Source organism: Populus nigra, chromosome 7 (assembly GCF_951802175.1).
Source record: "Populus nigra chromosome 7, ddPopNigr1.1, whole genome shotgun sequence".
NCBI classification, from domain to species: domain Eukaryota; kingdom Viridiplantae; phylum Streptophyta; class Magnoliopsida; order Malpighiales; family Salicaceae; genus Populus; species Populus nigra.
Window position 1 is genome coordinate 9887254 of NC_084858.1, and position 22762 is coordinate 9910015.

Below are 22762 nucleotides of genomic sequence, written 5' to 3' on the forward strand. Positions count from 1 at the left end.
GCAGAAATGGGTTCTCTTTCCTTTAGAGAACTTGTAGCCTCATGGCTTAGCTTTCCACCAAGACTATTCTCACTTTAATCAGAGTTCTATAAGTCCATATATAGTTAAAAATCTAAGGAGAAGTCAGACAGTAACAGTTCAAAAAGGAGACAGTAACAATTGGACAGTAGCAGTCCAAATGTTTGTTGATGAGAAATTTTGATTGTCTTAGAGGCAGAACTGAGTTCTATATCCTTTAGAGAACTTGTAGCCTCATGTCTTGGCTTTCCACCAAGACTATTCTCGCTTTAATCAGAGTTCTATATCTCGAGATATAGTTAAAAATCTGAGGAGAGGTCAGACAGTAACAGTTTAAAAACGAGACACTAGAAGTTGGACAGTAACAATCCAAATGTTTGTTAATGAGAAATTTTGACTGTCTTTGAGGTAGAACTGGGTTCTCTTTCCTTCAAAGAACTTTTAGCCTCATGTCTGAATTTCCACCAAGACTAATCTCGCTTGAATAAGAGTTCTATACCTCCAGATATAGTTAAAAATCTGAGGAGAGGTCAGACAGTAATAATTCAAAAACAAGACAGTAACAGTTGGATAGTGACAGTTTAAATGGTTGTTGATGAGCAATTTTGACTGTCTTAGAGGCAGAACTGGGTTCTGCTTCCTTTAGAGAACTTGTAGCCTCATGTCTTTGCTTTCCACCGAGACTATTCTCGCTTTAATCGGAGTTCTACAACTCCAGATATAATTAAAAATCTAAGAAGGGGTCAGACAGTAACAGTTCAAAAACAAGACAGTAACAGATGGACAGTAATAGTCCAAATGCTTGTTGATGAGCAATTTTGATTGTCTTAGAGGCAGAAATGGGTTCTCTTTCCTTTAGAGAACTTGTAGCCTCATGGCTTAGCTTTCCACCAAGACTATTCTCACTTTAATCAGAGTTCTATAAGTCCATATATAGTTAAAAATCTAAGGAGAAGTCAGACAGTAACAGTTCAAAAAGGAGACAGTAACAATTGGACAGTAGCAGTCCAAATGTTTGTTGATGAGAAATTTTGATTGTCTTAGAGGCAGAACTGAGTTCTATATCCTTTAGAGAATTTGTAGCCTCATGTCTTGGCTTTCCACCAAGACTATTCTCGCTTTAATCAGAGTTCTATATCTCGAGATATAGTTAAAAATCTGAGGAGAGGTCAGACAGTAACAGTTTAAAAACGAGACACTAGAAGTTGGACAGTAACAATCCAAATGTTTGTTAATGAGAAATTTTGACTGTCTTTGAGGTAGAACTGGGTTCTCTTTCCTTCAAAGAACTTTTAGCCTCATGTCTGAATTTCCACCAAGACTAATCTCGCTTGAATAAGAGTTCTATACCTCCAGATATAGTTAAAAATCTGAGGAGAGGTCAGACAGTAATAATTAAAAAACAAGACAGTAATAGTTGAATAGTGACAGTCTAAATGGTTGTTGATGAGCAATTTTGACTGTCTTAGAGGCAGAACTGGGTTCTGCTTCCTTTAGAGAACTTGTAGCCTCATGTCTTTGCTTTCCACTGAGACTATTCTCCCTTTAATCGGAGTTCTACAACTCCAGATATAATTAAAAATCTGAGAAATGGTCAGGTATTAACAGTTCAAAAACGAGACAGTAACAATTGGACAGTAACAGTCCAAATGTTTGTTGATGAGGAATTTTGACTGTCTTAAAGGCAGAAATGGATTATCTTTCCTGTATAGAACTTGTAGCCTCATGGCTTAGCTTTCCAACAAGACTAATCTCACTTGAATAAGAGTTCTACACCTCCAGATATAGTTAAAAATCTGAGGAGAGGTCACACAGTAACAGTTCCAAAAGGAGACAGTAATAGTTGGACACCAACAGTTCAAATGTTTGTTGATTGCTTGGCCGCTTTTTATGTTCGGCTTGTTTTAACTCGCAAGTGCACGAGTGTACGATGTAGCAATTAACTCGGTAAGATCGAGGTCATATCCACAGAGAGCTAGATCTGGAAATTAAGCTAGGTAACAAAACAAAACTCAAGAGAAATTAAATTAACAATAACTTGGTTGAAAATGATTGATGGATTTGTTTTCAAAGATGAAAAAGTGTAAATAGATTTTAAATGACAAGAAAAAGTAAGTCTTGGTCCAAATCAATTTTAATGGTGATGTATTGGTGATTCCTTTAACATATATAAGATAACTCAACCTAATATCAACGATGGTGATATTAGATCGGAAGATATTACAATGAAGTTTAAAAGGATGAAGATTGATTATTGCTTAAGAATGTACAAGTATTTTCATATTAAGTAAGACATTGAATCAAGCAATCTCTATACCAAAACTAAGGTTTGTGCATAAAAATTCAAGATTATAACATTACCTAAATGATTTCTAAAATTTCTTTGCAATAATAAACATTCATGAAGAAAATGAAAAGATAGACATTAAGATTCATTCATATCTTAAAGAACTCACCTCAACCACCATCATCCTTGATTTGGATCCAAGAAGAAGATTAGCCAACCATGATTAGATATAATAACACTTCAATAAACATAAAATGACTTGAATCAAACTGAAATAATGAGTTTTACAAGCTAAAGAACCGAAATCTATAAAGAAGAACACAACACAATTTCAGTAAAAATTCGGACACAAATCTGACTCTAACTTTGGACAGCAATTCGACCCTTTTAGAAGCCTCTCCTGGAGATGGCTATTAGAGACATATTTATAGGCCATTCTGTTAGCTTTCCAGATCATTAAAGAACAGCTCATTTGGACATCTGAGTCAAAAGTTATGGACAAAACACCGAAAGGTGTTCTGGAAAATCAAACCAGGCCAGCTTGGAGAACACTTTGGTGCACGTTTTTCTTCCTCCTTTATGAGTTGTCTCTTTCTTCTTTTGACCCAAAATAATGTCACAATGTCCCCTCCAGCTTTCCATCCATGTGCTTGCCCTCTTGGATCAATGAATTACCCAAATAAATCAAATGTTATTTATTATGTGGACATGTAGGATCATGGATTGTGTTTGGGCTGATTTGGAAGGTGATTTGGGGCTGATTTGGGGCTGATTTGGGGCTGAATTTAAGCATCAAATAAGGATACAAATGTACCTATTATTTGGGCTAAGATTGACTTTGAAACCTTGAGTGTTTGATGGTTGAAGTTTGCACACAACATAAGGCATGTTTGGGCTTGAAATAAATCATATGATATTCTTTTCTAGAATTGGACTTGAATTGATTTTTGGGGCAAATTTGGAGCACTTATTTGAACCAAGATTTGCTTCAATCTTCAACTAAATTTCTCTTCAATTCTTTGTTCCGAATTCCGACGTTGAATTTTCTGAAATAATTCATTTAAGCTCCAAAAACCTATCGAGACATTAAAAGAAACTTCATTACTAAAAAGCACATCAATTATTATAAAAAACCCAAATAAAAATAATAAATACATATGTAAAATAAGAGACTTAATGATACTTTTGATGCACAATCACACCCCCCAACTTAGATTTTGCTAGTCCTCAAGCAAAACAAAACATAAAACCTTTGAAATAAAAAGAATAATAATAACATAATTAGGCTCGACTCATCACACTTAAAGGACATATCATGCAAACATTGGTATCTTTAACTTAGTGTACACAATAACAAATAAAGAAAAATAAGCATACTCACATTCTCTAAATCAAACATCCATACAAAATTCCAAATTCAATCGTATTTATCATGCAACCAACATAATTGATTCACGCAAAAACTCAACTTGTAATCTTCCCTTCTTACTACTACAAACAAGGTAGCAAACTAGAGAAATATCTATATATATTTTTTTCTTTTTTTTTTTTTTTTTTTTTTTTTTTTGAAGATATTATTTATTCTTTTTCTTTAAGTGGTCACTTCCCTTTTGACGCGAATACAAACATTTGTGATGAATGCACCCGGTTACTCACAAAGTCACAAACTTAAAGTGCTTTGCATACTCATATTTCAAGCTGCCGTTTGACGTAAAGATAAACATTTGTGATGAATACCCCTAGTTACTGAGCAACTCAAAACATTGGAGTAGATAGAATTTTGTACACATTTGTGTAATAATGATTACTCTATTTACTTAAACCTTGTTTAGGACTAGATCAAAAGGGATGATCACAAGTAAAGCATCACACTCATCTTTCATGCATAATCACACAACTCACACAACTTTTACAAGGAAAGATGTACTTCAATAATCTTAAGAAAAAAGTATGCTATATCTTGCTTTATAGGATATTATCTATCCCAAATTAAAGCATGCAATGTTCAACACAATAATGAATCCAAAAATGTAATGTTGATCTTAAACAAGTCTCATTCACATACGAATGCAAGTTTTTTTTTTTTTAACAAGCATGGTTATCTCAAGCATTCAACATAATCAAATATCTAAAATTAAGTTTTTCATTATCCTCAATGTAAAAAAGAAAGAGAAGAAAAGTATAAAGATTAGAAAACTGTTACTCCCCTTTTGTTCTCAAGGATGAATGTCTGATTGAATTGGACATGAGCTGACTTCTTGCTTGATTTTTTTTACCTGCATATCACAACTAAAAGAAAACATTGATGTTTTTTTTTTTTTTTTTTTTTGAAAATAAAGAACCTCACACCCCCCCAACTTAAAATAATGCATTGTCCCTAATGCATGAACAAGAAAATATAAGAGATGGAAGAAAGAGAAAAAAAAATAAAAATAAAAATGAAAAAAATAAAAATAAAAACTCATTACTTCTGATACTACAATGGTATTGGATCTTCAAGATCCAATGTCTCAACTTCAGCCACAAAGTTTTCAAGATAAGGTTTCAATCGATGACCATTTACTTTGAAAACATTTCCATTCTTAGGATTTTCTACCTCAAATGCACCATGCTCAGAGATGGATTTAATCACAAATGGACCAATCCATTTTGTCCTTAACTTCCCAGGAAAGAGATGTAATCGTGAATTATACAAGAGAACCTTTTGACCAACATGAAAGGATTTTCTAAAAATGTGTTTATCATGCAAAGCTTTCATCTTATGTTTTGAAATTTTTGCATTTTCAAATGCATCATTTCTCAGCTCCTCTAATTCATCCAATTGAAGCTTTCTATTTTTGCCAACCTCGTTTTCATTATCATTGAATTGCCGGATGGCCCAATATGCACGGTGCTCAATCTCAACAGGGAGATGACAAGGCTTTCCATAAACTAGCCTATAAGGAGACATTCCTAAAGAGGTCTTGTAAGCAGTGCGATATGCCCACAAAGCATCAACTAGTCGTAGGGACCAATCTTTACGGTTTGGATTGACTGTTTTCTCTAGAATGTTCTTGATCTCCCTATTTGCCAACTCAGCTTGGCCACTAGTCTGTGGATGATAGGGGGTACTGACCTTGTGAATTACACTATATTTTCTCATCAAAATCCCAACGGGCTTGTTACAAAAATGCTTACCCCCATCACTAATCATAGCCCGGGGCATGCCAAAACGAGAGAAAATATTTTCTTTCAAGAATTTGACCACAACTCGATGGTCATTGGTTCGAGATGCAATGGCCTCCACCCATTTAGACACATAATCAACAGCTACAAGGATGAATTGGTAACCAAATGAACTTGGAAAAGGTCCCATGAAATCAATCCCCCAACAATCAAATATTTCCAAAACAAAAATGGGGTTTAGGGGCATCATGTTACGCCTAGTAAGGTTACCTAGTCGTTGGCATCGGTCACATGCAACACAGAAGGCATGGACATCTTTGAACATGGTGGGCCAATAAAAACCACACTGCAAGATCTTGGCAGTGGTTTTCTTGGAAGAGAAATGCCCACCACATGCTAATGCATGACAAAAATTAATTACACTTGGAATTTCATGATCAGGGATGCACCGCCTAACAATTTGGTCAGGGCAGTATTTAAATAGGTAGGGGTCATCCCAAAAAAAGGTGCGCACGTTACGCAAGAATTTTTGTTTGTCAAGTTTAGACCAATGAGAAGGAATCTGACTTGTGGCTAGGTAATTTGCTATGTCAGCATACCATGGAGAGCCAATGTAGGAAACAGTACCTGCACAAAATAAATTTTCATCAGCAAAGAATTCATTTATTGGAGATTCATCAATTGTGGTCTCATAGCTTGAAAGACGGGACAAATGATCAGCCACTACATTCTCTACTCCCTTTTTATCTCGAATTTCAAGGTTAAACTCTTGGAGTAAGAGGATCCATCGAATCAAACGTGGCTTGACATCTTGTTTTGTGAGCAAGTATTTCAATGCTGCATGATCAGTAAAAACAATAACAAGAGATCCAACCAAATAAGACCTAAACTTGTCCAATGCAAATACTACAGCTAAAAGTTCTTTTTCAGTTGTAGTGTAATTCAATTGAGCATCATTCAAAGTCTTGCTAGCATAATAAATGACATGAGGTTTCTTATCTTTTCTTTGTCCTAAAACAGCCCCTACCGCAAAATCACTAGCATCACACATCAGTTCAAATGGTAAAGACCAATCAGGAGCTTGCATGATTGGTGCAGTGGTCAACAACCCTTTAAGCTTTTCAAAAGCTTCTTGACATTTTGATGTCCAATCAAATTGAACATCTTGTGACAACAAGTTACACAATGGTTTGGCAATGGTACTAAAAGAATGAATGAATCTTCGGTAAAAACCAGCGTGTCCTAAAAAGGATCTCACATCTTTCACAGTCCGAGGGGTAGGTAATTTTTGAATGACTTCAACCTTTGACTTATCTACCTCTATCCCTTTTGAAGAGACAATGTGACCTAAGACAATGCCATGTGTCACCATAAAATGACATTTCTCCCAATTAAGTACAAGATTCCTCTCTTCACACCTTTCAAGAACTTTTTCTAAATGCATTAGACACAACTCATAAGAATCCCCATAAACTGAAAAATCATCCATGAAAACTTCCAAAAAATTTTCCACCATGTCACTAAAGATACTCATCATACACCTTTGAAAAGTGGCTGGTGCATTACACAAGCCAAAAGGCATTCTTCTATAAGCATAGGTACCAAAAGGACAAGTGAAAGTGGTTTTTTCTTGGTCTTCTAAAGAAATCTCAATTTGGTTGTAACCTGAGTATCCATCAAGAAAACAATAGAAAGCTCTTCCGGCTACTCTTTCAAGCACTTGGTCTAAAAATGGAAGTGGAAAATGGTCCTTCCTAGTCACCATGTTCAACTTACGATAATCAATGCACATACGCCATCCAGTTTGGATTCTAGTTGGTACTAGCTCATTATTTTCATTTTTCACTACCGTGACTCCAGATTTTTTTGGGACAACTTGGGTTGGACTAACCCATTTTGAGTTTGCAATGGGGTAAATGATACCCGCATCAAGTAGCTTAAGCACTTCACATCTTACTACTTCCTTCATGTTTGGGTTCAATCGTCTTTGCATTTGCCTCACAGTTTTAGCCTCTTCTTCAAGATAGATTCTATGTGTACATAAAAGAGGGCTAATTCCTTTCAAGTCAGTAATAGTCCACCCAATTGCTTTTTTGTGTTTTCTCACCACTCTCAAAAGTTCTTGTTCCTGCTCTATGCTAAGTTTTGATGAAATCACAATAGGATATGATTCATCTTCCCCTAGAAATGCATACTTAAGATCACTCGGTAAAGGCTTCCTTTCTGGTTTATAAGGTTGGACAAGAGATGCCTCAGCTTTCACTTGGGGTGAAATCAAAGGCTCAAACGATGGGGTCCATTGACCTATTGACATAAGAGGCATTGGATCTAGATAAGTCTTGAGTTCTCTTACTTCCTCATCAACACATTCCAAAGAATAAAATCTTTCATCATGAATTAAAGTTCTCTCCAATGGATCCTTTATCCATTCTCTCTCAAAGTGTTCTTGACAAACTGTTTGGATCAAATCCACCTCTCTAATGTCCTCGTGTTCACCAATTTGTTTGGAGACATTGAATATGTTCATCTCCACAGTCATGTTCCCAAAAGACAATTTCATCACCCCATTCCTACAGTTGATTAAAGCATTGGATGTAGCTAGGAAAGGTCTACCTAAGATGACTGGGATGGGAGCATTAGAACCTTGAATAGGTGCGGTGTCCAACACTACAAAATCAACAGGAAAGTAGAATTTATCTACTTGGACCAACACATCCTCAACAATACCCCTAGGAATCTTGATTGACCTATCAGCTAATTGAAGGGTGATTCGAGTAGGCTTGATTCCTCCTAAACCTAATTGTTCGTAAACAGTGTAGGGTATCAAATTCACACTTGCTCCTAAATCTAACAAAGCTTGGTCTATCTTATGATTTCCAATAATGCATGAAATGGTAGGACAACCAGGATCTTTGTATTTGGGAGGGGTCTTAAACTGGATGATGGCACTAGCATGTTCAGTTAGAAAGGCTCTTTCTTTCACATTCAATCTCCTTTTGACTGTGCATAAGTCCTTGAGGAACTTTGCATAAGATGGGACTTGTTTAATTGCATCAAGGAGTGGAATGTTGACTTTCACTTGTTTGAACAATTCATAGATTTCTGAGTTCATAAGATCATGTTTAGGTTTCCCTAACCTTTGTGGAAATGGTGCTCTAGGAACAAATTCTAAATCACTCACTTTGACTCCAATTTTGCTTGAATCATCTCCTTTCTCACTCATCTCTTTCTCATTTGTCTCACCTTCTTTGTCACTCAAGCTCTCATTTGTCACTTGTGTTTTGATTTCCTCTTCACTTTTCCTAGATTCCTCCTCCACAATACTTCTAGGAATCCCAAAACCTATAGCTTTGTCAATAATCTTTCCACTTCTAAGGGTAGTGATGGCTTGGACTTGTTCATGGTTTGAAGGTTCACTAGATGAGGATTCACTCATGTGTACCTGACCTCTAGGATTTGGCATTGGTTGAGCTGGGATCTTTCCCTTCTCTTGAATGCTTAGTGATTGAGTCAACTTGGTTAGTTGACTTCGAATGTCATCTAAGGTCCTATTGGTCTGGTCTTGAAATTTATAAGCTTGGTTGTTGATTCCTCCTTGTGTTTGCATGAATTGTTGAAGAGTATCCTCTAGGGATCTCTTATGAGGTGGTTGGTATGTGTTATGTGTGGGAGCATGAAATGGTTGGGGTGGAGGTTGAAATGTTTGAGGTACTGAAGGGCCCTCATTTCTCCATCCAAAATTTGGATGGTTCCTCCATCCAGGATTGTAGGTCTCAGAGTAGGGATTGCCTACTTGGTTTGAAAATGGCTTTCTAACATTACTTGAATCAGAAGTTTGGCCATATAGCACTTCCTTGAAGGCTGGAATGGTAGGACACTCAGTTGTCTTATGCCCTTTGCTCTCACAAACAACACAACTTTCCTCTTGTTGTTCACTCATGACATGCACTTTTTTAATCTCAAGAGACTCTACTTTCCTAGCCAATGAGGTTAATCTAGCATTGAGGTCATCAGTCTCTTTCAATTGGAACTTCCCACTTGAATGAGAAATGGTGTTTCTAGACTCGACATGAAGTGGGAGAGAAGTCTCCCATTGCTTTGTGTTTTCAGCCAATTGATCAAAGAAATCAAAGGCTTCACTTGGTTCTTTGTCATAAAACTCACCATTACACATGGTTGACACTAGCTTTTTAAAATCTGCGGTAAGAGAGTCGTAGAAGAAACTCACTAACCTCCACATCTCAAAACCATGGTGGGGGCATGCATTTAACAAGTCTTTAAACCTTTCCCAAGCTTGGTGAAATGACTCATTTGGACTACAAGAAAAATTCATCATTTGACGTTGTAAGGCTGCCGTTCTATGAGTGGGGAAGTATTTTTTCAAAAATTCAGCTTGCATTTCTCTCCATGTACCTATAGACCTAGGACGCAAGGAGTTTAGCCAAAGCTTGGCTTTATCCTTTAGAGAGAATGGGAACAATTTAAGACGAATAGTTTCCTCGGTGCATGTTCTATCAATAAAAGTATTACATACCTCTTCAAAGTCTTTAATGTGTATGTATGGATTTTCAGAATCCATACCGTGAAATGTGGGAAGAAGTTGAATCATGCCCGGTTTCAAATTGAAAGCTTGTTGGTTAAGAGGTAAGATAATACACGAAGGTGTACTTTGTCTAGCCGGGTGAAGATACTCTCTAAGAGTTCGAAAATTAGGTTGATCATTGAATTGTGGAGGTCCATTACCTTGAACACTCCCTTCACCCTCTACATCTTCAACATTAGCCATGATAAAAAAAACAATAATATAACAATTATATGAATACGAAAGGAAAGGAAAAGAAAAAGAAAAAAAAGATTGCAAATAAAAGTAAATGAAACGTAAAAGATAAAGTAATAGCTCAAAAATAAAAATACAACAAATTAAGAAATTCACTCTCTAACTAATAAGCAATAGTAACAACAATAAACATTAAAAGATAATTATAACAAGCATGAATAAAAGGCGGTAATACCGGCCAAGCACTTCAAACAATAAATATAAGAAAAATAACAACAATAAACAACAAAATAAAATAAAATGAACAAAAGGCGGTAGTACCGGCCAAGCACTTCAGACAATAAATATAAAAAAAATAACAACAATAAACAACAAAATAAAATAAAATAAACAAGAGGCGGTAAAACCAGCCTTATAATATAAACAATAAATATTATAAACTAATTAGAATAGACAATAAAAGAAAAATGGTTGAACCAACAAAAATCCAACAATTAATAGTCCAGTCCACAGTCCAATATCCGAAAAGTTGAGGTCAAATTAAATTTTTTTTAGGCGGTAAAACCAGCCATTTGATTTTTTATTTTTATGTATTTTTTTTGTTTTCCAATAATCAAATAGAAATTTGTTACCTTTGCTTGCTAGCTCCCCGGCAACGGCGCCAAAATTGCTTGGCCGCTTTTTATGTTCGGCTTGTTTTAACTCGCAAGTGCACGAGTGTACGATGTAGCAATTAACTCGGTAAGATCGAGGTCATATCCACAGAGAGCTAGATCTGGAAATTAAGCTAGGTAACAAAACAAAACTCAAGAGAAATTAAATTAACAATAACTTGGTTGAAAATGATTGATGGATTTGTTTTCAAAGATGAAAAAGTGTAAATAGATTTTAAATGACAAGAAAAAGTAAGTCTTGGTCCAAATCAATTTTAATGGTGATGTATTGGTGATTCCTTTAACATATATAAGATAACTCAACCTAATATCAACGATGGTGATATTAGATCGGAAGATATTACAATGAAGTTTAAAAGGATGAAGATTGATTATTGCTTAAGAATGTACAAGTATTTTCATATTAAGTAAGACATTGAATCAAGCAATCTCTATACCAAAACTAAGGTTTGTGCATAAAAATTCAAGATTATAACATTACCTAAATGATTTCTAAAATTTCTTTGCAATAATAAACATTCATGAAGAAAATGAAAAGATAGACATTAAGAATCATTCATATCTTAAAGAACTCACCTCAACCACCATCATCCTTGATTTGGATCCAAGAAGAAGATTAGCCAACCATGATTAGATATAATAACACTTCAATAAACATAAAATGACTTGAATCAAACTGAAATAATGAGTTTTACAAGCTAAAGAACCGAAATCTATAAAGAAGAACACAACACAATTTCAGTAAAAATTCGGACACAAATCTGACTCTAACTTTGGACAGCAATTCGACCCTTTTAGAAGCCTCTCCTGGAGATGGCTATTAGAGACATATTTATAGGCCATTCTGTTAGCTTTCCAGATCATTAAAGAACAGCTCATTTGGACATCTGAGTCAAAAGTTATGGACAAAACACCGAAAGGTGTTCTGGAAAATCAAACCAGGCCAGCTTGGAGAACACTTTGGTGCACGTTTTTCTTCCTCCTTTATGAGTTGTCTCTTTCTTCTTTTGACCCAAAATAATGTCACAATGTCCCCTCCAGCTTTCCATCCATGTGCTTGCCCTCTTGGATCAATGAATTACCCAAATAAATCAAATGTTATTTATTATGTGGACATGTAGGATCATGGATTGTGTTTGGGCTGATTTGGAAGGTGATTTGGGGCTGATTTGGGGCTGAATTTAAGCATCAAATAAGGATACAAATGTACCTATTATTTGGGCTAAGATTGACTTTGAAACCTTGAGTGTTTGATGGTTGAAGTTTGCACACAACATAAGGCATGTTTGGGCTTGAAATAAATCATATGATATTCTTTTCTAGAATTGGACTTGAATTGATTTTTGGGGCAAATTTGGAGCACTTATTTGAACCAAGATTTGCTTCAATCTTCAACTAAATTTCTCTTCAATTCTTTGTTCCGAATTCCGACGTTGAATTTTCTGAAATAATTCATTTAAGCTCCAAAAACCTATCGAGACATTAAAAGAAACTTCATTACTAAAAAGCACATCAATTATTATAAAAAACCCAAATAAAAATAATAAATACATATGTAAAATAAGAGACTTAATGATACTTTTGATGCACAATCATTGATGAGAAATTTTGATTATCTTAGAGGCAGAACTGTGTTCTCTATCCTTCAGAGAACTTGTAGCCTCATGTCTTAACTTTCCAACAAGACTAATCTCGCTTGAATAAGAGTTCTATACCTCCAGATATAGTTAAAAATCTGAGGAGAGGTCACACAGTAACAGATCAAAAACGAGAAACTTACAATTGGACAGTGACAGTCCAAATGTTTGTTGAGGTGAAATTTTGACTGTCTTTGAGGCAGAACTGTGTTCTCTATCCTTTAGAGAACTTGTAGCCTCATGTCTTAACTTTCTAACAAGACTAATCTCACTTGAATAAGAGTTCTATACCTCCAGATATAATTAAAACTCTGAGGAGAGGTCAAATAGTAACAGCTCAAAAAGGAGACAGTAATAGTTGGATAGTAATAGTTCAAATGTTTGTTGATGAGAAATTTTGATTGTCTTAGAGGCAGAACTGCATTCTCCTTCCTTCAGAGAACTTGTAGCCACATGTCCTAGCTTTTCCACTGAGACTATTCTCGCTTTAATCGGAGTTCTATAACTCTAGATATAGTTAAAAATCTAAGGAGAGGTCAGACAGTAACAATTCAAAAATGAGAGAGTAACGGTTGGACATAAACAATCCAAATGTTTGTTGATGAGTAATTTTGACTGTCTTAGAGGCATAACTTGGTTCTCCTTCCTTCAGAGAACTTGTAACCGCACGTCTTCGCTTTCCACTGAGACTATTCTCCCTTTAATTGGAGTTCTGTAACTCTATATATAGTTAAAAATCTAAGGAAAGTTCAGACAATAATAGTTCAAAAATGAGACAATAACAATTGAACGATAACAGTCCAAATATTTGTTAATGAGCAATTTTAACTGTCTTAGAGGCATAACTGGGTTCTCTTTCCTCATATCTTGGCTTTCCACCAAGACTAATCTCGCTTGAATAAGAGTTCTATACCTCCAAGTATAGTTAAAAATCTGAGGAGAGGTTAGACAGTAACAATTCAAAAACAAGACAGTAATAGTTGGAGAGTAACAGTCCATATGTTTGTTGATGAGCAATTTTGACTGTCTTAAAAGCAGAACTAGGTTCTCCTTCCTTTAGAGAACTTATAGCCTCATGTTTTTGCTTTCCACCGAGACTATTCTCCCTTTAATCGGAGTTCTATAACTCCAGATATAGTTAAAAATCTAAGGAGAGGTTAGACAGTAACAATTCAAAAACAAGACAGTAATAGTTGGAGAGTAACAGTCCATATGTTTGTTGATGAGCAATTTTGACTGTCTTAAAAGCAGAACTAGGTTCTCCTTCCTTTAGAGAACTTATAGCCTCATGTTTTTGCTTTCCACCGAGACTATTCTCCCTTTAATCGGAGTTCTATAACTCCAGATATAGTTAAAAATCTAAGGAGAGGTCAGATAGTAACATTTCAAAAATGAGACAATAATAGTTGGAGAGTAATAGTCCAAATGTTTGTTGAAGAGCAATTTTGACTGTCTTAAAGGCAGAACTAGGTTGTCCTTCCTTCAGAGAACTTAAAGGCTCATGTCTTCGCTTTCCATCGAGACTATTGTCGCATTAATCGGAGTTCTATAACTCCAGATATAGTTAAAAATCTGAGGAGAGGTCAGACAGTAACAATTTAAAAATGAGATACTAACAATTGCACAATAGTAGTCCGAATATTTTTTGATGAAAAATTTTAACTGTCTTAGAGGTAGAACTGGGTTATTCTTCCTTGAGAGAACTTCAAGGCTCATGTCTTAGCTTTCCACCGAGACGATTGTCGCATTAATCGGAGTTCTATAGCTCCAAATATAGTTAAAAATCTGAGGAGAGGTCAGAGAGTAACAGTTTAAAAACGAGAGAGTAATAATTGGACAACAACAGTTCAAATTCTTGTTGATGTGAAATTTTGATAGTCTTAGAGGCAGAACTGGGTTCTCCTTTCTTCAGAGATCCTGGAGCCTCATGTCTTCGCTTTTCACCAAGACTATTCCCCCTTTAATCGGAGTTCTCCCTTCTTCAGAGATCATGGAGCCTCATGTCTTTGCTTTCCACCAAGACTATTCCCCCTTTAATCGGAGTTTTGTAACTCCAGATATAGAGATATAGTTAAAAATCTGAGGACAGGTCATACAATAACAGTTGAAAAATGAGACAACAATAGTTGGATAGTAACAGTTCAAATATTTGTTGATGAGCAATTTTGACTGTCTTAAAGGCAAAACTGGGTTCTCCTTCCTTCAAAGAACTTATAGCCTCATGTCTTCGCTTTCCACCAAGACTATTCATACTTAAATCGGAGTTTTATAACTCCAGATAGAGCAAAAAATATGAGGAGAGGTCCGACAGTAACAGTTCAAAAACAAAATAGTAACAGTTCCACTATTTGTTGATCAGAAATTTTGACTGTCTTAGAGGCAGAACTGGGTTCTCTATCTTGTAGAGAACTTGTAGCCTCATGTCTTGGCTTTCCACCGAGACTATTCTCATTTAATTAGAGTTCTATAACTCCAGATATAGTCAAAAATCTGAGAAAAGATCAGAAAGTAACAGTTCAAACAGGAGACAGCAATAGTCGGAAAGTAACAGTGCAAATGTTTGTTGATGAGCAATTTTGACTATCTTAGAGGCGCAACTGGGTTCTCCTTCCTTCAGAGAACTTGTAGCCTCATGTCTTCGCCTTCCACCAAGACTATTCTCCCTTTAATTAGAGTTTTATAACTTGAGATATAGTTAAAAATCTGATGAGAGGTCAGGCAGTAACAGTTCAAAAACAATATAGTAGCAGTTCAAATGTTTGTTGATGAGAAATTTTGACTGTCTTAGAGGCAGAAATGGGTTCTCTTTCCTTTAGAGAGCTTGCAGCCTCATGGCTTAGCTTTCTACCGAGACTATTCTCATTTTAATCAAAGTTTTATAACTCCAAATATAGTTAAAAATATGAAGAAAGGTTAGACAGTAACAGATCAAAAATAAGACAGTAACAATTCAAATGTTTGTTGATGAGAAATTTTGACTGTCTTAGATGCAGAACTGGGTTCTTCTTCCTTAAGAGAACTTGTACCTCATCTATTAGCTTTCCACCTAAACTATTCTTTCTTGAATCGTAGTTTTATAATTCCAGATATAGTTAAAAATCTAAGGAGAGGTCAGACAGTAACAGTTGAAAAATGAGACATTAATAGTTGGAGAGTAACATTCCAAATCTTTGTTGAAGAGCAATTTTGACTGTCTTAAAGGCAGAACTGGGTTCTCCTTTCTTTAGAGAACTTATTGCCTCATGTCTTAGCTTTCCACCAAGAGTATTCTTGCATTAATCAGAGTTCTATAACTCCAGATATAGTTAAAAATATGAGGAGAGGTCAGACAGTAACAGTTTAAAAACAAGACAGTAACAGTTGGACAACAACAGTTCAAATTTTTGATGATGTGAAATTTTGATTGTCTTAGAGGCAGAACTGGGTTCTCCTTTCTTCAGAGATCATGGAGCCTCATGTTTTAGCTTGCCATCGAGACTATTCTCCCTTTAATCGGAGTTCTATAACTGCAGATATAGTTAAAAATTTGAGGAGAGGTTAGACAGTAACAATTTAAAAACTGGACAGTAACAATGAGACAATAAAAGTCCAAATATTAGTTGATGATAAATTTTGACTGTCTTAGAGGCAGAACTGGGTTTTCCTTCCTTCAGAGAACTTATAGCCTCATGTCTTCGCTTTCCACCAAGACTATTCTCCCTTTAATCAGAGTTTTATAACTCTAGATATAGTTAAAACTCTGAGGAAAGGTCAGACAGTAACAGATCAAAAATAAGACAGTAATAGTTGGACAGTAACAGTTCAAATGTTTATTGATGAGAAATTTTGACTGTCTTAGAGGCAGAAATGAGTTCTCTTTCCATTAGAGAATTTGTAGCCTCATGTATTGGCTTTCCACCGAGACTATTCTCGCTGTAATTAGAGTTCTATAACTCCAGATATAATCAAAAATCTGAGAAGAGATCAGATAGTAACAATTCAAAAAGAAGACAGTAATAGTCGGAGAGCAACAGTGCAAATGTTTGTTGATAGGCAATTTTGACTATCTTAGAGGCAGAACTGGGTTCTCCTTCCTTCAGAGATCTTGTAGCCTCATGTCTTTGCCTTCCACCAAGACTATTCTCCCTTTAATCAGAGTTTTATAACTCAAAATATAGTTAAAAATCTGATGAGAAGTCAGACAGTAACAGTTCAAAAACGAGATAGTAACAGTTCAAATGTTTGTTGATGAGAAATTTTGATTGTCTTAGAGGCAGAATTGGGTTCTCTTTCATTCAGATAACTTGTAGCCTCATGTCTGCGCTTTCCACCAAGACTATTCTCGCTTTAATCGGAGTTCTATAACTGTAGATATAGTTAAAAATGTGACGAGAGGTTAGACAGTAACAATTCAAAACGAGATACTAACAATTGTACAATAGTAGTCCGAATATTTGTTGATGAAAAATTTTAACTGTCTTAGAGGCAGAACTGGGTTCTCCGTCCTTCAAAGAACTTGTAGGCTCATGTCTTCGCTTTCCACCAAGACTATTCTCCCTTTAATCAAAGTTCTATAACTCCAGATATAGTTAAAAATCTAAGGAGAGGTCAGACAGTAACATTTCAAAAATGAGACAATAATAGTTGGAGAGTAACAGTCCAAATGTTTGTTGATGAGCAATTTTGACTGTCTCAAAGGCAAAACTGGGTTCTTCTTCCTTCAGAGAACTTATAGCCTCATGTCTTAGCTTTCCACCGAGAGTATTCTCTCATTAATCGGAATTCTATAACTCCAGATATAGTTAAAAATCTGAGGAGAGGTCAGTCAGTAACAATTTAAAAACGAGACAGTAATAGCTGGACAACAACAATTCAAATGCTTGTTGAAGTGAAATTTTGATTGTCTTAAAGGAATAATTGAGTTCTCCTTTCTTCAGAGATCATGGAGCCTCATGTCTTCGCTTTCCAACAAGACTATTCTCCCTTTAATCGGAGTTTTATAACTCGAGATATAGTTAAAAATCTGAGGAGAGGTTAGACAGTAACAATTGAAAAATGAGACAGCAATAGTTGGATAGTAACAGTTCAAATGTTTATTGATGAGCAATTTTGACTGTATTAAAGGCAGAACTGGGTTCTCCTTCCTTCAGAGAACTTATAGCCTCATGTCTTCGCTTTCCACCAAGACTATTCTCTCTTAAATCGGAGTTTTATAACTCCAGATATAGCAAAAAATATAAGGAGAGGTCAGACAGTAACAGTTCAAAAACGACACAGTTACAGTTCAACAGTTTGTTGATGAGAAATTTTGACTGTCTTAGAGGCAAAAATGGGTTCTCTTTCTGTTGCGATGTCGCGGTTGCACAAATTAATTACCCTAGCTTAAAACACGCAAGATAGTACAGAGCAAGCAAGGGGTCGATCCCACGAGGAAGTTTCAAGTCAGATTTTTATGTTGTACGGTATGTAATTGGGGGGATTTGGTTTGTGATTATCTAAACTATGACAGCAATTAAGCTAGCAAACAAAATCAATTAAAACCGAAACTTATCAAGAAAACAAAACTTGGTCGCAAGCACACATCCACCAACGGAAATTAGAACCGATCCTTGAAACAAAAATTGCAGTTTATGTTCTGAAATTTTATCTTTTCTTAACGTTGATTAATTAACGGATCCATTGTATAACTAATCCTAACCAATAAACAATCAAAGTGTCCACACTAATGATTCAATTTAATGGTAGCTTTAAGAATTAGATAATTTCATCAAGATTAACATACAAGCTGTCTGCAGCTTGTGTTACTTTGTTCAAATGTTCTCCCTAACTTCAATAACGTAGTTCCGCCACAATTATCAAGCTTAGTTGCTTCACAAGTTCATATACCACAACTCCGGTTTTGATATTAAACTTAGCAATAGATTGTTCACAACAATAACTTAGAGTCCGCTCTAGCAATCATCAACAACAATCATAGGAAATATGCATAGGAAAACAATCATACTCATTCATAACATAAACTGAAAATACAAGGAAGAATAAATCTCACGGTTCTTGAAATCCGAAGGTTTGTTGTGTCCTTGCAACCAAGAAAAGAGCTTAGCCTTGCATAACTATTGAACAACTACTTCTAAAGAATGAAAAGAGCATGATTTTTGGGTTTGTAGAGGAGAGAATTTGTGTTTATTCTCTGCTGGCTGCTCCCTCCTTCTGCTCTCCCTATTTTCTACTGGCTGCTGCCCCTTCTCTATTTCTTTATATATGCTAAGAAACCCTAGTCTCTATTTTACAAAATAGTCCTTCCTTATGTTGACAGTTTACATTTAAGTATTTCAATAACTATTTTTCCTAGAAAGGAGAAATAGCCTTGCATGAAATCTTTAAACTCTGACTTAGAGGAGCTAAATTGCTGATTTAAAAACTTGGATGTCGGTTTAGATGCTTCGGAATATAATTTGGACTCGTTTCTTCACGAAACCTGTTTGCTGGTAGAATTCAGTTGTCATCTTTGGAAAATCATATCTCCCTAATATGACATCGTTTTTAGCTGAAAGTTTGAGCGTGGATAGGTCTTTAAATTAGGAATCCAATACAATTGAGTTTGCATCAATTGGACTTCTGTAGCTCAAGATATTAAATTTTTAATGGCCAAAGGTCAACATTGGCAGAATGCGAGATTTGACTTTGCAGGATGTGATTTCCATGATCTTCCTCCTTTTATTTTTCTTGCATTACATTTTCAGAAAGGTATGGATGTTAGCTTTTTAGTGCCACTGGAATCACTTCATTTTGATCCTTAGAACTCACGCTCTGCACAAAACATCGACTGAACGTCAAATCTGCCAATTACTTCCAATTTACTCCTTTTTGCATCTTTCATCCAAAAATGCCTTCAAAACATAAACAAAGAATATCAAGGCATTTTATATATAAAACATGGACAAAACATTAGGTAGATGTGGGTGAAACTATCGAATAATATGATTACATCAAATACCCCCACACTTAGCTCTTGCTCGTCCTCGAGAAAGGATAAATAAAATCAAATTGAAAAAAAACTATAATCAATCTGTTAATCTCCCATCAATGTCCAAGAATATATGCATTATAAACAAGAATACAATCATGAAGGATAAATAGTATAATTCTTAGGAATTCATTTACATGCAAACTTCAAAACTCAATCAATCGTCGGGATTTAAATGAAATCTATGCCATGCCAAAGTGATAGGTCCTCTCATTGATATACACTCCAACACTCATGTGTTTAGGGTTTATGTGTTTAAATCTCTCAAATTCAATCAAAGAGTATGTTCTACCATAAGCTTGCTTTTCAATCTCATCTCCATTAGCAACTTATTACAAGTACTACATGAATCAAAAGGTCTTATTTTCCGGTTGTAATGAGGCTAAGGTTAAGGTGAGGTAAAAGAAAGTAAAAGGAAAGGTTCAAACCAAAGAAAGTAGAGCATTCTGAAAAATGATATTTCAAACAAGATATTCCATCAAAGCACATAAATTTTTCATCTTTAATCACCAATGCTTAACTTCTTTTGATTTCAAGCTCTTTCAACATAAAATCTTAAGAACATAAAGGAACACTTTTTTCTTTTCTTTTTCCTTTATTTTTCTTTATTTTTCTTTTTTTTTTACCTTTGGCAACTTTGCCCATCTTTTCATCAAGCATCACTTCTTTCTTTTCACATAATTTCCAACCATAATTCCATGAGATATCATAAGTATATGCTCTACTAATCCTTGGCCAGGGGAAAAGGAAAACATATAAAAAGTTAAGGCTTATACATGGATAAAGCAAAGAAAAGATAAACAAGCTCAAAAGGGGCTCACTAAGGATAATATGCTTTAGGTTGACTTTTTGGTTCAAGTGATTAAAATTCCTAATGCCTTTATCATCTTCATGTATATTTGTAATGGAATATAATCTCAATAAGATATGAAGCAAGTTCTAGAGATACATATCATTGAAAGAATGCACACTCAAAGAATATAATGTTGAAGGCTCAAAAGCTTGCATTGGTATAACGCTATAAAGTCAACATGACATATTCTCAAAGTCAATCCCTAAACCAATTAAACCTTAAAATTTGCATGCATACTTCTTCATTTGATTTATATCTTCATCTATCTCAATTAATTCTCATATATAATACTCATATTCTCAAAAACCAATGGGAGTTAAAAAGATCAAACACAAATTTTCCATGGGGATGGAACTGTCGGCCTTGATTGCCTTGTTGGGATGGGTTGCCGTAGCGTAAGTTGGGATGATCTCTCCATCTGGGATTGTACGTGTTGGAAAAGGGATCATATTTATGCTGGGGCTGTCCGTTGAATGCTCCATCAATTGTATGAGCTTGTTCAATGTAATCTTCTTGCATTGTTGGGCACATATCCGAAGCATGTCCTTGTAAGGAGCATATGCTATAAACTTTCACCTGCTGCACATTTCCACAAGCCAAAGAACGCACAAGAGAAGTAAGATCATTAACTTTATTTTCAAGGTTAGAGATACTTACCTCATTTACTCGTTTGTTGGAGAAGTCTCCACGAGTGCCAAATTGTTTTGAGTTGGCTGCCATGTTTGAGATCAATTGGCGTGCAGCCTCGGGTGTCTTATCCACCAATGTGCCTCCACTTGCAGCATCAATGATACTACGATCAGTAGGCATCAATCCTTCATAGAAATATTGAATGAGCAGCTGATCGGGTATTTGATGATGAGGACATTGAATGAAGAGTTGCTCAAATCTTTCCCAATATTCAGAGAGTGTCTCTCCATGAGATTGTTGAATCCCACATATTTCTTTCCTTATGTTGGCAACTCGAGATGCTAGGAAATACTTCTCAAGGAAAATCTTCTTCATAGCATTCCAAGTTCCAATAGATCCTGGGAGAATAGAGAAAAGCCATGCCTTTGCTGCCCCCTTCAAAGAGAAAGGGAAAGCTTTCAACTTAACTTGTTCTTCATGAACTCCATTCGGTTTCATGCCAACACAAACCATATGGAACTTCTTGAGATGAGTATGAGGATCTTCTCCTACAAGACCATTAAATGTTGGTAACAAATGTATAAAACCAGATTTGAGCTCAAAGTTTACATTATTGTCAATGTTTATGCACAATGGTTGATTTTCCACGTTAGGAGCAGCAAGCTCCTTGAGTGTTTGTTGTTGTGCAATAGCCATGGTGTTGAGGCGAGCTTCCTTTCTTAACCTGCGTAAAGTGCTTTCTATTTCAAGATCAATATGCACTTGAATTTGATTAGTAGAACGGGTCACAAGCATAAATTGCTAAGAAAACTCAAAAGAAAGTAACCACACAAGAGATCAAATTGTACGAAAATCCTACGGTGGAAAACTAAAACTGCTTAAAAACACTAGCAAACAGCAGAATTTGGCCTCAATAGGGTGGGGCTAGTGATAAATCACTAGTCCTGTTTAGAACGTCGTTTTCCTTCAGGAAACAAAAGACTGATACCTAATTCCACCAAAAACTCAGTTTTGAACAGTACCGCTGCCGCAAGTGAACAGTACCATCGCAAGCAAAAATTCTGTTTCTCTTTTTTTTTTTGGAATCATAGCAAATAAAAATAACAGTACAAGCACAAAAATCAACTAAAATTACCTCCCCGGCAACGGCGCCAAAATTTGTTGTGATGTCGCGGTCGCACAAATTAATTACCCTAGCTTAAAACACACAAGATAGTATAGAGCAAGCAAGGGGTCGATCCAACGAGGAAGTTTCAAGTCAGATTTTTATGTTGTACGTTATGTAATTGGGGGGATTTGGTTTGTGATTATCTAAACAATGGCAGCAATTAAACTAGCATAGCAAACAAAATCAATTAAAACTGAAACTTCTCAAGAAAACAAACCTTGGTCGCAAGCACACATCCACCAACGGAAATTAGAACCGATCGTTGAAACAAAACTTGCAGTTCATGTTCTAAATTTTATCTTTTCTTAATGTTGATTAATTAACGGATCCACCGTATAACTAATCCTAACCAACAAACAATCAAAGTGTCTGCACTAATGATTCAATTTAATGGTAGCTTTAAGAACTAGATAATTTCATCAAGATTAACATACAAGCTGTCCGCAGCTTGTCTCACTTTGTTCAAATGTTCTCCTTAAGTTCAATAATGTAGTTTCGCCACAATTATCAAGCTTAGTTGCTTCACAAGTTCATATATCACAACTCC

The 22762-nt window shown here is 35.5% G+C and overlaps 1 non-coding gene across 1 annotated transcript; it reads left to right on the forward strand.

The window, feature by feature from the left end:
* Nucleotides 1-21267: 21267 nt before the first annotated feature.
* On the forward strand, nucleotides 21268-21374 carry LOC133700258 (small nucleolar RNA R71). Its single transcript, XR_009843360.1, has one exon. It is a non-coding gene; the product is annotated as a small nucleolar RNA R71 (small nucleolar RNA).
* The last annotated feature ends 1388 nt before the right edge of the window (nucleotides 21375-22762 follow it).